Here is a 16,548-nt window from a genome sequence, read left to right as displayed (position 1 = left end):
GCGAGACACTTGGCTGAGTTTAAATAGTAGACTTTGATCATGAGAAGCAGCTGGGGAGTGAGCAATCTGTTACAGTACAGACCACATAGCAACGGAGCACAGCAAGAGGAAAAGAACGAAAACACTATTTTGACACAGCATAGGGTGTGGTCATTCAACAGGGACAGAGAAACAAGAGATTCTGGGCAGCTATGACACATGCAATGGGAAACTTCAACTGATGAAAAGTTAGGTGAACCCAATAAATGGCTTACTGTATTTGGGTGTGTACCAATGGAAAGAACTAGTATGAAAAGAAATTAGTCACTCAACCCATCATTCGCTACTAAGTAAAATGGCCTCTATTTATAATAAATAACTTGCTGAATACACAACCTGCACTCAACCAGAACTGGAATTTATATGCTGGAGTAATAATAATAACAAAAGTATAATTCTCAGGATGTAGACCGCCAAGGCCCTAGATCTGCGCTTCACAAATTCCTCTACTTCCACAAGCAGCCACTTCTGCGGCTGCTTCGGCAAATGCTCCTCCGCTGCAGTTGTTTAGTCCAGGCATTTGGCCTGTTCTGCAACAGCACATTGCAGTCAGCTAAGCCTCCACCGCCACTTCTAGTCTGTATGTGGTCCACTGTTAAGCTTTATGCTTTGCCAGACTGAGCACATGCACTACCACTGCCACCCCTGTATGCGGCAGCAACAAGACCATTCCCTACTCACAGTCTTGCTTTGTCTGTATAAAGCTGAGCTTTGCAGGATGTATTGACCCCTATGTATCACAAGAAGCAGGCACCCAAATAGCAGACGCAGCCTATGAGCACCACACAGCTTCCTCACAACCTCTTATCTCCTCCGCGGATGAGCACTGGGGACATCAACCAGGTACATCCCGTCAACCCATACTCAAAGCCAATGGTTACACCATCAACACTCATATTTAAATGGTCCGACAACAGAGGGAAGGGGCAGTATTCTACCACCATCGTACATGCTGGACATAAACTAAACCATCCCAATATCCATGCATACTACGACCCTCCCAACATCACCCACCACCTAATTGTGAGGGCCAGAAAATGGTGAGCCAGATGTTCTACCGTATGGCACCACGAGTGGTGGGTGCAACACCACTCCAGGGCCACCTATGTATCCAGGGTATCTTAAATCTCTCAAGCTGGTTCCTGAGTCCTTTAGCATGGGCAGTGCACAACTGAGGTCACAGTGCCATCATACTTTTATCTGTGAGAGAAGCTCCTGGGTAGGTTGGTTGGTTGGCTGTCTGGCTGGCATCTGTGGTCCTGCTTGTGCAGCCACCTCAAGATGAACCCAACTCACAGAAAACAGCACCTCCACTATCCATTTCCAGTGACTTAGACTGCCTCTCAGCTTGGGGAAAGTAAAGAGGAAAAGGTGACCCGCAAATACTGTCAGCAGTCCAAACTCGAATTAAAAAAATTGGACTTAATGTTCACACGTCTTGTCTTTAGAAAATCATAGCGGTTGGCATCTACTTCAATATGCAAAAAGCTGGTTTTGGCCTTTAAGGGACACATACTTTTAAACTGTTTCTCCACTTAGCTCTCACCCTTTGGAGGAAATCAGACAAGATTCTTAAAAACACCTACATGGCAATTTGATCTCCACTGACTCAGTGATAGTGGATTGGAAACGACGCTCCGAATGGGCTAAAAAAAAGCATATGTTTTCTAATGTCTCAAATGTCATCTGAGCCATGGACATTCAGAAATTGGCCTACTCTTGTGTTTTGGCCACAGTCTCATGTTTCAGTGACAGCTTACACAGTATCAAACAAATCAAAGATTCTTGTATGGCTCAGAATTCATGGGCTGTCAATAATGGCAAATTGGCTTGGTCTTGTGGCAGCAAAGTATCCCCACACGATTTGCAGTGACCCTGTATTGTCCCTACTATGTTTTAGTAACATCTCTGGGAGACTATGGGTATATGTGTGCATGTGTTTTGTACTTGATCACTGTCCTGTGCCTTATAGGTAGAATGCAACTCAGAGAGAGTTAAACAGCCCAGTATTCTAGCTTCCCACATAGTAAGGCCTTAGTCAGACGGGCGTTTTTTGCCGCGATTTGCGGATCGCATGACGGATGCGCATCCGCAAATCGCGTGACCGGTGCGCGCAAGTCGCCCGCAAATCGCCCGAAAATCTGCTCCTAGCCGCGTTTCATTAGAAACGGGCCGGAGCTGTCCAGCGCATTGCATTCAATGGAGACGGCAATACAGCCGTCTCCATTGAAAGCAATGCGCTGCGGGCGAGCCCGGGATGAATTGTCGGTAAGGGCTTAAATATATAAGCCCTTACCTGCAATCCATCCTAAAATGTGTTAAAATAAAAAAAAATTGCATTCTCACCTTCTGCCTGCAGCTCCGGGCAGCCGTCCTGCAGTGGGTGTGAAGGGGGTGTGAGTCAGACCTGCCCCCTGATTGGCTCAGCGCTGAGCCAATCAGAGGCATGCCTCACTCACACCCATTCATGAATTCATGAATGGATGTGAGTCAGACCTGCCCCTGATTGGCTCAGCGCTGAGAGGCAGCAGTCACTCACCCATTCATGAATTCATGAATGGGTGTGTGAGTGAAACCGGCCTCTGATTGGTCAGGCTGTGACCAATCAGAGCAGATCATTCAGCAGGCGGGGATTTTAAAGCCCCGCCGGCTGAATAGTGCCGAGAAGCAGTTCAGGAGAACTGACAGCGGCCGCGGCTGGACTCCGGCTGCAGCGGAAAGGTGAGTATACAATTTTTTTTAATTTTAACACATTTTAGCATGAATTGCAGGGAAGGGTTTATATATTTAACCCCTTCCCGACAATTAACCCCGCGCACGCCGGCAGCCCATTGCTTTCAATGGAGCGGCTGTATTGCCGCTCCATTGAATTCAATGGGCAAACATCGTTCTTCTCTGCCACAGCTGTTACAGCTGTGGCAGAGAAGAATGATTTGTCTTCTATATGTTCTCAATGGGGTCGGCGCTGCTGCCGCCGGCCCCATTGAGCGCATATACAGAAGCGAACAGGAATCGCAGATCGCAGATAGGTGCGATCTGCGATTTTTTGTTCTATAATTTTTCGGACGAGCGCATAAAAAGCGCTCATGTGTCCGATACCATTGCGAAGCAATGGTTTTAAAAAATCGCCGGACGCATGCGCATGCGCAAATCGCGGCAAAAAACGCCCGTCTGACTAAGCCCTAAATCAGCATCGGGCCAGTGGGAGATGCCAATTTTATAAAAGTTTCTCTAGTTATGTTAGAGTATAGTGTAGTAGGGTGTAGTGTAAATAAGAACTGATATAAATTATGCTGGTTTAAGGATCAGTCCCTCACAGCAAACCCAGTTACTATTGATGGATTAACAGATTATAGAGAAGGCTGCAGACTCCAGGGATGTGATGCAAAATTCGCAATAAGCAGTACATAGCTGCAGGACAGCAAGTACTATAGCTGCCACCATCAGGACTGGATTGTAAAGAACTGTACCTTCATCCTCATGGATATTGTACTACCCTGTTTCCCTGAAAATAAAACATACCCTGAAAATAAGACATAGCATGATTTTCCTGAATTTTTGAGGATGCAAAATGATTTTTTAGGCTTTTTGAGGATGCTTGAAATATAAGCCCTACTCCAAAATTAAGCCTTGCTAACAGTTAATTAAAAAAGTCAATTTAAATAGTGTCCAGGCAGCTATACATGTAAAAAAGTTAAACCTTTTTGAACAAAAATTAATATAAGACTGTCTTATTTTCGGGGAAACACGGTATCAAGTTTTAGAGCAAGTAACAGTGAGTTGAACTGTGTTCTCTCCCTGTCTCTATGGACTTTCTTTATTGGGGTTCACACTATGCCCTAACATCACCGCAGGTAACAGAGACCAGCCCTTTACCATCACCTAAATATTTCACTCTGTGAATAGTCAGTTGGAGAATGACTGACACTGTAACAGCCACTATTGGCAGGGGTAAGTTGGCAAATTGTAGCCTGTGGGGAAAGTAAAAAACACTGGGTTGCTCACCATTAGTACCCATTCACAGGTGTGTATGTGAGTTGTATCCAAGAGCCTTAAGTGCAACTTACATTGAATAGAGCACAGACCCATGTCTGTGTGCTGTCTCAGCTCCGCTGGCAGTGGACCATTGCATATCCTTTTCTGGTCTGTGATACAGACCAGAATAGGATATGCTGCAATTTTTAACATGGATCATCAGTCTGTGTGAGAACATGTAAAAAGCCTCATAGGACAACACATGAGCAGAAAATACACCTGTTTGAATGGGCCCTAAGGGTATGATCACATGGGGCAGATTTGCTATGGATTTTTTGCAGTGGGAAAAATCCATAGCAAATCTGCATCAAAAACTATACCATTTTATCTGGATTTTGACACTTATTTCCACAGCAAGTTTCATGCCTGGAGTTGAAGAGGTGAAATCTGCTGCGGATCTGCACCAAAATCCATGTCAAAATCTGCAACCAAATTTTGGTGTGCGTTTGCTGCAAATTTTTCCACTGTGGAATATGCACAGCAAATCGACTGCAAATGAATGCACCCTAAGGCCTTAGTCAGACGGGTGTTTTTTCGCGCGATTTGCGCATGCGCATGCGTCCGGCGATTTTTTAAAACCATTGCTTTGCAATGGTATCGGACACATGAGCGCTTTTTATGCGCTCGTCCGATAAATTATAGAACAGAAATCGCAGATCGCACCTATCTGCGATCTGCGATTCCTGTTCTCTTCTCTATATGCGCTCAATGGGGCCGGCGGCAGCAGCGCCGACCCCATTGAGAACATATAGAAGACAAATCATTCTTCTCTGCCACAGCTGTAACAGCTGTGGCAGAGAAGAACGATGTTTGCCCATTGAATTCAATGGAGCCGGCAATACAGCCGGCTCCATTGAAAGCAATGGGCTGCCGGCGTGCGCGGGATGAATTGTCAGGAAGGGCTTAAATATATAAGCCCTTCCCTGCAATTCATCCAGAAAAGTGTTAAAATAAAAAAAATATATATACTCACCTGCTCCCGGCAGCCGGAGTTCCGCGCGGCCGGCCTGCAGTGGGTGTGAAGGGGGTGTGACTCAAAGCTGCCCCTGATTGGCTCAGCGCTGAGCCAATCAGAGGCAGGTCTCACTCACACCCATTCATGAATTCATGAATGGGTGTGAGTCAGACCTGCCTCTGATTGGCTCAGCGCTGAGCCAATCAGGGGGCAGGTCTGACTCACACCCCCTTCACACCCACTGCAGGACGGCCGCACGGAGCTCCGGCTGCCGGGAGAAGGTGAGTATATATATATTTTTTATTTTAACACTTTTCTGGATGAATTGCAGGGAAGGGCTTATATATTTAAGCCCTTCCCGACAATTCATCCCACACTCGCCCGCAGCGCATTGCTTTCAATGGAGCCGGCTGTATTGCCGGCTCCATTGAATGCAATGTGTTGGACAGCTCCGGCCCGTTTCTAATGAAACGCGGCTAGGAGCAGATTTTCAGGCGATTTTCGGGCACCGGTCACGCGATTTGCGGATGCGCATCCGTCATGTGATCCGCAAATCGCGCGAAAAAACGCCCATCTGACTAAGGCCTAAGGGTGGAAACATACAGTGCGACTGACCGCACCCAGGAAACTATGGCCACACAAATTACTGGCAATACTGTGCAGCAATTAGCTACAGAAGGTAAGTGTGGTTAGGTTTTGTGCAGCCAGGCCCACCATGTTCTTCTACTCTGAGCCTGTTTAAAAATATGGCCCCAGAACTAACCTCAGCATAAAAACACACATCAACAGAACCAAGCTCATAACATAAATACAGAACCAGAACCCAAACTTAGTGCATAAATGCAGCACCAGGACCAAGCTCAGCACATAAATACAGCACCAAAAAATGTATATATATTTTATATAAGGCAACCTTTATAATGCAGAACACTTAGATACAGTGGCTCAGCTCTAGTATACTTTAAATACTACAGTTACTATATAATATACTGAAATACTGTCTCTACACAGTAATGGTGATTAAAGTGCAATTACCTCCAGTGATCACAGGTGATGTTGTCTATTTTTGGAGCTGATCATTTTTGGTTTTCTTCTCTCTGGGCCCAGACCAACGTTGAGACTTCTAGCTACAACTGCCTCTGTAGACTCTCCCTATACTGCTTCAACCACTAATCAACTTTTCAGTGACCCCTATAGTAATAATATGCCTTCTATGGCACCACTTAATAATAAGACCCTGTATGATGCCTCACTTAGCAATAACACCCCCAATGTGACCCCACTTATTAATAACCCCCTATGTGGCTGCACTTAGTAATAGGAGACCCTCTGTAGCTCCAAATAGTAATAGTGACCACCTCTGTGGCTGGTGATAGAAAATATCTACATTGATATATAGCTTATGGCCGCCTAGCCCCTCTCCTGAAACTTCAGCCAGTGGTAGGGGTTAACTTCATCAGTAGATACACTCACACTGGTAAGGGTCAAATTCATCAGCTAACACACTGGACTAGTAAGGTTAAATTCTTCAGTAGACACACTATTAGGCAGGGTACACACGGGGCGTATTCCCGTCGGAAATCTCGCGGTTTGGCCGCAGCAAAAACAGCAAGATTTCCGCCGGAAGAGCCGCCGCGGTTTAAGCCACGGCAGATTTGAAGCGGCCCGGCCGCATGTTTTTCAGTTGCGGCTGGCTCTCCCATAGAGGAGAGCGCGGCCGTGACATAAATAAACAAAAAAACGAAAGTAAATAGACATGCTCAATCTTTGGAAACCGCGGCTGCGGCCGCCGCAGCCGCGGTTTCAACTGGATTTACCGCAGCGGATTAGCCGTCCCGTGTGGATGAGGTTTCTGACAAACCTCGTCCACATGGCTGGCTAATCCCGAGATTAGCGGCCGCGGGCGGATCTGCTGCGGCAAAACCGCGGCAAATCCGCCCTGTGTGAACCCAGCCTTATGGGTTAAATTCATCATTAGACTCACATTGGTAGGCGTTAAATTCATCAGTAAACACACACTATTAGGGGTTAAATTAATCAGTAGACACACACTGGTAGGGGTTAAATTCATCTGTAAACACACACACTGGTAGAAGTTAAATTCATCAGTAGACACACATACTATAGATGAACACTAGTAGGGGTTCAATTCCTTAGTAGACACACTAGCTGCCACCTTCTTGGCCAGGTTCATAGCATGCCATCATCACTCCTCACCCTGGCACTCAGTCTACTCCAAGAACTGGAACCAGGGAAATGGAGTGATGACATCATGCCATGAGCCTGGTCTAAGATCACAAGCAGGCAGGACAGAAAATGGCAGCCAGTGTGAATGTCTACTGAGGAATTTAACCAATACCAGGAGTTTTAGGAGTTGGGCTGGGCTGCCCTAAACATGTGCAGGAGCCCTGCCCTACTCCAGGAAATTAGCTACTCTAAAACATGATCCTCACTCTGGCACACCATGCATTATGCACTTTTTAAAGAATTTCACCAAATGTCCACAGGTTGTATGGTAATGAAGTACCCAAGATGCTTTAGGGGGCCTGAAAACAGACAGACTGGGGCTAATTAGCTGGGACAGCCTGTATGGGTGTGGCTATAGGAATTAAAACCTCCAGCCACACTGCAGAAGAGAGAGAGAGAGAGAGAGAGAGAGATAGCTCAGAAAGAGCTGAGAGGGCTGCAAGCCTCATGTCCAATGCAGACCAAACGGTGAGAATACCAAGAGTCTGACAGTAGCAACCAAATGTCTGCTGGGCATACAGATAATAATAAAAGTGCAAAGAAGAAGAAAAGAGACAGAAGACTGTTTCTCTCAACATAGAAGATGTAATCAGTTAAGACAACAAGGTCCAAAATAGAAAAGAAAATGAACAGTTGATCACAGTTCAAGAGGAACTTTTAAAGATGTGAGCTTATATGGATATTCTTTTGAAGGCCAAAAAGATAGCAGAAGAAGCATGGGAAGCTGCAAATGAAAAATATGAGGGGCAGTTGAAAAAGGAAGCTGCCAGCTTGCGTCTAATTACACTGTGCAACACAATTTTTGTAACCAATAAGCAGATAGGCGGCTCACAGTAACTTCAGTGCACTGAATTCAAATATGATATCCGTTTTTTTCTGCCACATAAGGTTTTCCAATTATGGGGAATAATGTAATCCAATTGCCGTTGTTTTGTATTTTTTGGAAATATGCCTATACGATTTATCCAGTCGGCTCGCCATTAACCTTACTTAATAAAAAGAATAACAAAAGTGATTGCACAACTATTTCACAATCCCTGTTACACATCACGTGCTGACTGAACTCTATAAGGGTAGGTTTATGTAACATATAGGGTATGTTTCCATGTGGTGTAAACAGTGCGGATCATCCACCAGTAAGTTGTAATTAATTAATTGTGTTTTTACAGGTCACTGGTTAGACTAAATAAAATAATCAAAATCATAAAACAAAAATAAATGTTTGTCACTGTAGGGTTCAAAACTAAAATATAACTTTTATTAAATCTTTATAAAAAAGAACTTGATGAACAAGTCTCAAATAGGACACACATATAGCTAAAAGAGAGTACTCCTTAAACAAAATTCCCAGAGATGACGAAATGGCCGTATTTCGGGATAGAGAATTTAAAGCTATACAGCTTTAAAAGGAGTAGACCATAGAAGGTTCAAAACAATCAGTGATTTGCTACAGAATTATGTAGTGTAGCTATAACCTTTTACTCAAAGGGTCAAACTAGCTAGTACGTTCAGAAGTTTCTCAGAACACCAACAACCTCGAGAAGTCTCCGTAGCCCTCTAAACGAGGGGTTAACTCGATGATTGGGTTCAGAATTTTTGGAACTTCACACGTTACCCCAGCCTAGTTTAGTGCACAGAGGTATACATAAATCCCTCTAAATTGCACTCCAATAGAGACTTCAGGGTAATCTCAGCAGAAAAGAGAAGATCCACTCCTCCCAGATCTAGTCCACTATATATAGATAACTTCCCATGTGGCTATATCTGATGGAGAATAGACCATTGATAACTTAGAAAAAATTCCAAAATTGATTACTTCCAATCCAAAATAAGGAGAGGAAAGATAATCCATCAATTATATGGAATAGTCTTAGGACATCACTTCTTAAGAAAAATTACGCGGTTCGACGCGTTTCTGCTACAGTTAGAGTAGCGTCATCAGGAACCAAATTCCATATCTGGACGTCAAAAAGTCAGTAAACAACGTCCTTAAACTGCTCGACAAAAATTAGATTGTAGCGGAAGTTGTAAAGGTAAAGGAGAGGTAGACGATGCTAGCATTCAAAGGGTTAAATATCCCCCAGAGATTCCCCCCTAGAAAGCAATAAGAACGAGAGAAGGTAGCAGCACCAGCCTCTGTGGTAGGCTGGCGGCTAATCAATAATAAATAAATGTTTGGTATCACTTCGTTCGTAAAAGTCTGATCTATCAAAGTAACGCATTATTTACCCCACACAGTGAAAATCATCATTAAAAAAAAATTTTAAATGCCAGAAATGATCAAAAAGTCGTATGCATTCCAAAATGGTAATAACGCAAACTCCAGGACGTCCCGCAAGAAATGAGCCCCCCGCAACTATGTGGACAGAAAAATAAAAAAGTTATTGCGTGCAGAAGATGGCGGCAGAAAAATAAAAATAAGTATAGAAAAAATAAAACTACATTAGTTTGGTATCGTAGTAATCGTACTGACCCATAGAATAAAGTTATCATATCACTTTTGTAGCAGTTTGTGGGCCCTAGAAGCAAGATGCACCTCATATAGCGACGGCGATGGATAAATAAAGGAGTTACAATTTTTTTTAAACGAAAAAAAAAATGCCTGGTCACTAAGGGGTTAAATAACTTGAAAATAAGGCATCCTAGTTATTATTCAGTTTTACCAGTGTAATCAGCATGTTTTAATTTTACAGAAACCAATCAATTGCTTTCTGTTACGAAAATGTTTAAAAAATTTGTTTGCACAGTATTATAGAATACAGCTGTGACAGGGCATTCTTTACTCCCCGCGGGCAGTCCCCTTGTCACTGAACACTGTGACAGTGCTGTCACAGTGTTCAGTGACAAGGGGACTCCCCGCAGGGAATATTGACATGTCCTGTTTTTTGCAGGTACATGCGTTTGCACTCTTGTAAAACATGGACATGTGAACACACCATAGGGAACCAATGGTTCTAATAGAAGCGAAATTTTGTGCACACCTATGTACGCACACGCTTGTGTGAATGCACCCTTAGGCTGGCTTCACACAGGACGGATTTGCCGTGGAAATTCCGTGCAGCAATTCCGCCCGTGGCTTCTAATCCTGGGATTAGCCAGCCATGTAGACGATTTTGTAAAAATCTCATCCACATGGGGCGGCCAATCCATTGCGGCAAAGCTGGATCGAACTGGCAATGTGGCGCGGAATTGACAGCCGCAGCATGTCAATTATTTTTTCCGTTGTGGCCTCATTCCTCTCTATGGGGAGAAAAAGCTGCAACGGAATGCTGGCGGCCAAACCACTCCAAAACCCGGAGCAAAATGCCATGGGTTTTTGAAGCTGCGGCTTCCCCGCGGAAATCTCACAGCTTTTCGGTGCGGCCAAGCCGCAAGATTTCTGTGGGATTTCTGTCCCGTGGGAACCCAGCCTAAGGGTATGTTCACACAGCAGAATTTTATATGTTAAATTACACCTTATAAACCACATCAAAATCCACCACTTTTTTTAGCATTTTTTTGTGTGGATCCACACGTGGAACTGGGCCCATCGATTGGCAAAATCTGTATGCAGAATTCCAATGCAGAAAATCCCATTTCCATATGAAGAAGTGACATGTCCGCCATGTGAATATACCCTTAGGGATCATCTAGCTGTTTATTTTTAAGATTAGGTTTGCAAATATGAAATAAGGATTAATATTACTGTTGGAAAGCTCTGGATTCCACCATGCTACTCCTGGGGATCCCATTTTTGGCTAGCCTTTTCTCGCTGTTGTATCATTAGCACTTTGACTGAGTCTTGCAGGTCTATGTATGTTCTCTTGGGAGTCTTTCCACTTGAAATAATGTTTGAAGAAAGCTTGCCTTAGGGATAAGTCACCACTGTTCCATATTTTTACCACTTTCAGGCCAAATGGAGGTTTGAAGAAACAAATGTATCAAGAACAATTTATGTTAAAATCCTGATAAAATATAATAATGGAAAGCATTGTACAAATACTGCAGATGTATTAGGAAAGGTTACTAAGAATGGAGGTATAAAGTACAGCGTCGGTTCAGGGGCGAATATTACTTCTCACAGGAATACATTCTATTATAGAAATATGAAATGCAAACTGTAAAAAGTGTTTTAAAAATTCAAGGAAACAGACCGCTACAAATGAGTGGTGTTTTATTACAGCAGTCAACACGCATGATAAATGACCCTTTATGTGCATGCAATTGTGTTTTTTATAAAGTAGTATAATGTATGCAGTAAGGTGACCCACTTCAATTTGTATGAAAAATGTTGATTTTTTTTCATTCATAAAAAGGAACTGTATTGAGTGAAGTGGGTGGTCTTAAAGGAGAATGTATACATTGTGCCAAGTACAATATGCCTTCCATGACACTTTACCTTTCATGTATATAAAGGAACTGATGCACGCAGCCATTATGGCCTTTTATAATTCGGTGTATGGAGAATATTTCGTCTTGAAAATATATTTTAGACTCAAATAGAAGAAAATGAGAAACATTGCTTACTAGGAGTCTGCCTATCAAAAAATGTATAGAATTGGGACAGAGAAAAAATGTGAGGACAGCGCTCCTCCCACTAGACAAATAGCTCTATAATAATGCATAAAGGGACTTACCCGGTGTGTGTGGAATGGTACCCAAACCTGGGCCCCCCCACACAACTCCTCCAGGTCCCGATGTGCGTTGTATAAATCCAACTGTGAATATCGCGTCCTGGTTTCACCAATCCCTGTAGATACAGGGGGGAGCTCGCCCCAGCCCATCGTTACCCTAAATGTAGGGTTTGACTACCAAACAGTAGTGAAGAATATGAAAAAATGCGCTTGAAAAAGTCGCGTGTACCGCGACGAAACGCTTTGCATATATGTTTTTCAATTAAAGGACTCATCATTTGATTGCTATATCATATTTGGACGGGTTTCGTGGAGCGCCGAGCCACTTTTTTCATTTTTTCATATTCTTCACTAATAATTGGGACAGAGGCAATTATAAAGATTGGGCTGAATCGGCAACACAGACTTTTGCAGCAACACATCCAATACTATCAGATATAGAGACAGAATGCTACATTTTGATCCAATTACATGCCAACCTCAAAAAAGGAAATGAATCATATAAAACAGCATAAGCTTTATTCAAAAATACATACAGGAAATACATACATTAACTCTTTTTGACTGGCCTATTTTGCCCTCTAATAATAATCAGACATATTTTTTCATTTTTACATCTCTACGTTCCAAGAGACATAAGATTTTTGAGGGAGGATTTCTATGTGTTTTTTTTTTACTTTTAATTTTTTTTCCTTTTATTCCTGTGCCTTTAGGGGACTTGAACCTGCAATCTCAAGATTGCTCAGATAATAAACTGCAGTACTTTTAAGTTTTTTTTTAGAGTAGGTTCTTATCTGTATAAAGCTCGCCTGGATGTGACTGATAGTTTTACTTGTTTTGATCAAAATATGTAATAAGAACATTGCATTTTTATGCGGTAGTAAATATAACAGTTATGCAATTTTGTACGGATATTAAATATGTATCAGTGCTGAGGCACAAGCTGTTTTTTCAAAACCGTGAGACTTTTGAGGCATGTTTCTTTGCTTCATTTCAGTCTGTTCTATCCTGTCAATGGGAATATAACATTCCCATTCTTACTTCATTAACTTTGCCTTAAAAATCTCAAAAGTACTTGGATTCACTCCGAGATGACCTAATAGTCTTGTATAGGGCTTAGAGATGAGCGAACGTACTCGTCCGAGCTTGATACTCGTTCGAGTATTAGCGTGTTCGAGATGCTCGTTACTAGAGCCGAGCACCACGCGATGTTCGAGTTACTTTCACTTTCATCTCTGAGACGTTAGTGCGCTTTTCTGGCCAATAGAAAGACAGGGAAGGCATTACAACTTCCCCCTGTGACGTTCAAGCCCTATACCACCCCCCTGCAGTGAGTGGCTGGCGAGATCAGGTGTCACCCGAGTATAAAAATCGGCCCCTCCCGCGGCTCGCCACAGATGCGTTCTGACATAGCTCAGGGAAAGTGCTGCTGATGGTGGAGCTGCTATAGGGAGAGTGTTAGGAGTGATTTTAGGCTTCAAGAACCCCAACGGTCCTTCTTAGGGCCACATCTGACTGTGTGCAGTACTGTTGAGGCTGCTTTTTGCAGTGTTGCACATATTTATTTTTTTTTTGTATATCGGCCGTGCAGAGCATTGCGTCCTCAGTCTGCAGTAATTTTACATAGTCTAGGGCCAGTTGTGGTGAGGCAGGGACAGTGAAAAAGGTGAAAGAGATATACTGTCTATATAGGCAGTGGGCTTTTCTAAAACAATTTGGGGAAAAAAAAATCTATTTGGGCTGCCTGTGACCGTCCTCAGTGTACTGCGTCTCTGCTGGGGGTAGTTGTCCTAATTAATATGCAGCCAGCTAAGTGTTACAGCAGGCTTGCGCAAAATTCTTTCCTGGCTCTGCGTTGGCCGTTACATTACCGCTGTCATCCTGTCCAGAGGGAAATAGTCTGCAGTAATTTTACATAGTCCAGGGCCAGTAGTGGTGAGGCAGGGACAGTGACAGAGATATACTGTCTATATAGGCAGTGGGCTTTTCTAAAACAATTTGGGGAAAAAAAATCTATTTGGGCTGCCTGTGACCGTCCTCAGTGTACTGTGTCTCTGCTGGGGGTAGTTGTCCTAATTAATACGCAGCCAGCTAAGTGTTACAGCAGGTTTGCGCAAAATTCTTTCCTGGCTCTGCGTTGGCCGTTACATCACCGCTGTCATCCTGTCCAGAGGGAAACAGTCTGCAGTAATTTTACATAGTCCAGGGGCAGTAGTGGTGAGGCAGGGACAGTGACAGAGGTATACTGTCTATATAGGCAGTGGGCTTTTCCAAAACAATTTGGGGAAAAAAAAATCTATTGGGGCTGCCTGTAACCGTCCTCAGTGTACTGCGTCTCTGCTGGGGGTAGTTGTCCTAATTTATACGCAGCCAGCTAAGTGTTACAGCAGACTTGCGCAAAATTCTTTCCTGGCTCTGCTGTGCGTTCCGTAAGCGAAGTCAGCCTCTAACCACAGGCCAATAAGCGGCACATTTAATTACAGCGTTCTGTTTCTGCACTACTGGTAATACACCATGCTGAGGGGTAGGGGTAGGCCTAGAGGACGTGGACGTGGACGCGGTCGAGGACGCGGAGACCCAAGTCAGGGTGTGGGCACAGGCCGAGCTCCTGATCCAGGTGTATCGCAGCCGACTGCTGCGGGATTAGGAGAGAGGCACGTTTCTGGCGTCCCCACATTCATCTCACAATTAATGGGTCCACGCGGTAGACCTTTATTAGAAACTGAGCAGTGTGAGCAGGTCCTGTCGTGGATGGCAGAAAGTGCATCCAGCAATCTATCGACCACCCAGAGTTCTGCGCCGTCCACTGCTGCAATTCTGAATCCTCTGGCTGCTGCTCCTCCTTCCTCCCAGCCTCCTCACTCCATTACAATGACACATTCTGAGGAGCAGGCAGACTCCCAGGAACTGTTCTCGGGCCCCTGCCCAGAATGGGCAGCAATGGTTCCAAATCCTCTCCCACTGGAGGAGTTTGTCGTGACCAATGCCCAACCATTGGAAAGTTCCCGGGGTCCGGGGGATGAGGCTGGGGACTTCCGGCAACTGTCTCAAGATCTTTCAGTGGGTGAGGAGGACGATGACGATGAGACACAGTTGTCTATCACTCAGGTAGTAGTAATTGGAGTAAGTCCGAGGGAGGAGCGCACAGAGGATTCGGAGGAAGAGCAGCAGGACGATGAAGTGACTGACCCCACCTGGTTTGCTACGCCTACTGAGGACAGGTCTTCAGAGGGGGAGGCAAGTGCAGCAGCAGGGCAGGTTTGAAGAGGCAGTGCGGTGGCCAGGGGTAGAGGCAGGGCCAGACCGAATAATCCACCAACTGTTTCCCAAAGCGCCCCCTCGTGCCATGCCACCCTGCAGAGGCCGAGGTGCTCAAAGGTCTGGCAGTTTTTCACTGAGAGTGCAGACGACCATCGAACACTGGTGTGCAACCTTTGTCGCGCCAAGATCAGCCGGGGAGCCACCACCACCAGCCTCACCACCACCAGCATGCGCAGACATATGATGACCAAGCACCCCACAAGGTGGGACGAAGGCCGTTCACCGCCTCCGGCTTGAACTGCTGCTTCTCCCCCTGTGCCCCAACCTGCCACTGAGATCCAACCCCCCTCTCAGGACACAGGCACTACTGTCTCCTGGCCTGCACCCACACCCTCACCTCCGCTGTGCTCGGCCCCATCCACCAATGTCTCTCAGCGCACCGTCCAGCCATCGCCAGCGCAAGTGTTTGAGTGCAAGCGCAAGTACGCCGCCACGCACCCGCACGCTCAAGCGTTAAACGTGCACATAGCCAAATTTATCAGCCTGGAGATGCTGCTGTATAGGGTTGTGGAAACGGAGGCTTTCAAAGGTATGATGGCGGCGGCGGCCCCGCGCTACTCAGTTCCCTGTCGCCACTACTTTTCCCGATGTGCCGTCCCAGCCCTGCACGACCACATCTCCCGCAACATTGTACGCGCCCTCACCAACGTGGTTACTGCCAAGGTCCACTTAACAACGGACACGTGGACGAGCACAGGCGGGCAGGGCCACTATATCTCCCTGACGGCACATTGGGTGAATTTAGTGGAGGCTGGGACAGAGTCAGAGCCTGGGACCGCTCACGTCCTACCCACCCCCAGAATTGCGGGCCCCAGCTCGGTGGTGGTATCTGCGGCGGTGTATGCTTCCTCCACTAAACCACCCTCCTCCTCCTCCTCCTACGCAACCTCTGTCTCGCAATCAAGATGTGTCAGCAGCAGCACGTCGCCAGCAGTCGGTGTCGCGCGGCGTGGCAGCACAGCGGTGGGCAAGCGTCAGCAGGCCGTGCTGAAACTACTCAGCTTAGGAGATAAGAGGCACACGGCCCACGAACTGCTGCAGGGTCTGACAGAGCAGACCGACCGCTGGCTTGCGCCGCTGAGCCTCCAACCGGGCATGGTCGTGTGTGACAACGGCCGTAACCTGGTGGCAGCTCTGCAGCTCGGCAGCCTCACGCACGTGCCATGCCTGGCCCACGTCTTTAATTTGGTGGTTCAGCGCTTTCTGAAAAGCTACCCACGCTTGTCAGACCTGCTCGTAAAGGTGCGCCGGCTTTGCGCAACTTTCCGCAAGTCCCACATGGACGCTGCCACCCTGCGCACCCTGCAACATCGGTTTAATCTGCCAGTGCACCGACTG

Source organism: Eleutherodactylus coqui, chromosome 5 (assembly GCF_035609145.1).
Source record: "Eleutherodactylus coqui strain aEleCoq1 chromosome 5, aEleCoq1.hap1, whole genome shotgun sequence".
Classification (NCBI taxonomy): domain Eukaryota; kingdom Metazoa; phylum Chordata; class Amphibia; order Anura; family Eleutherodactylidae; genus Eleutherodactylus; species Eleutherodactylus coqui.
Note: the sequence above shows the minus strand (reverse complement) of the source record.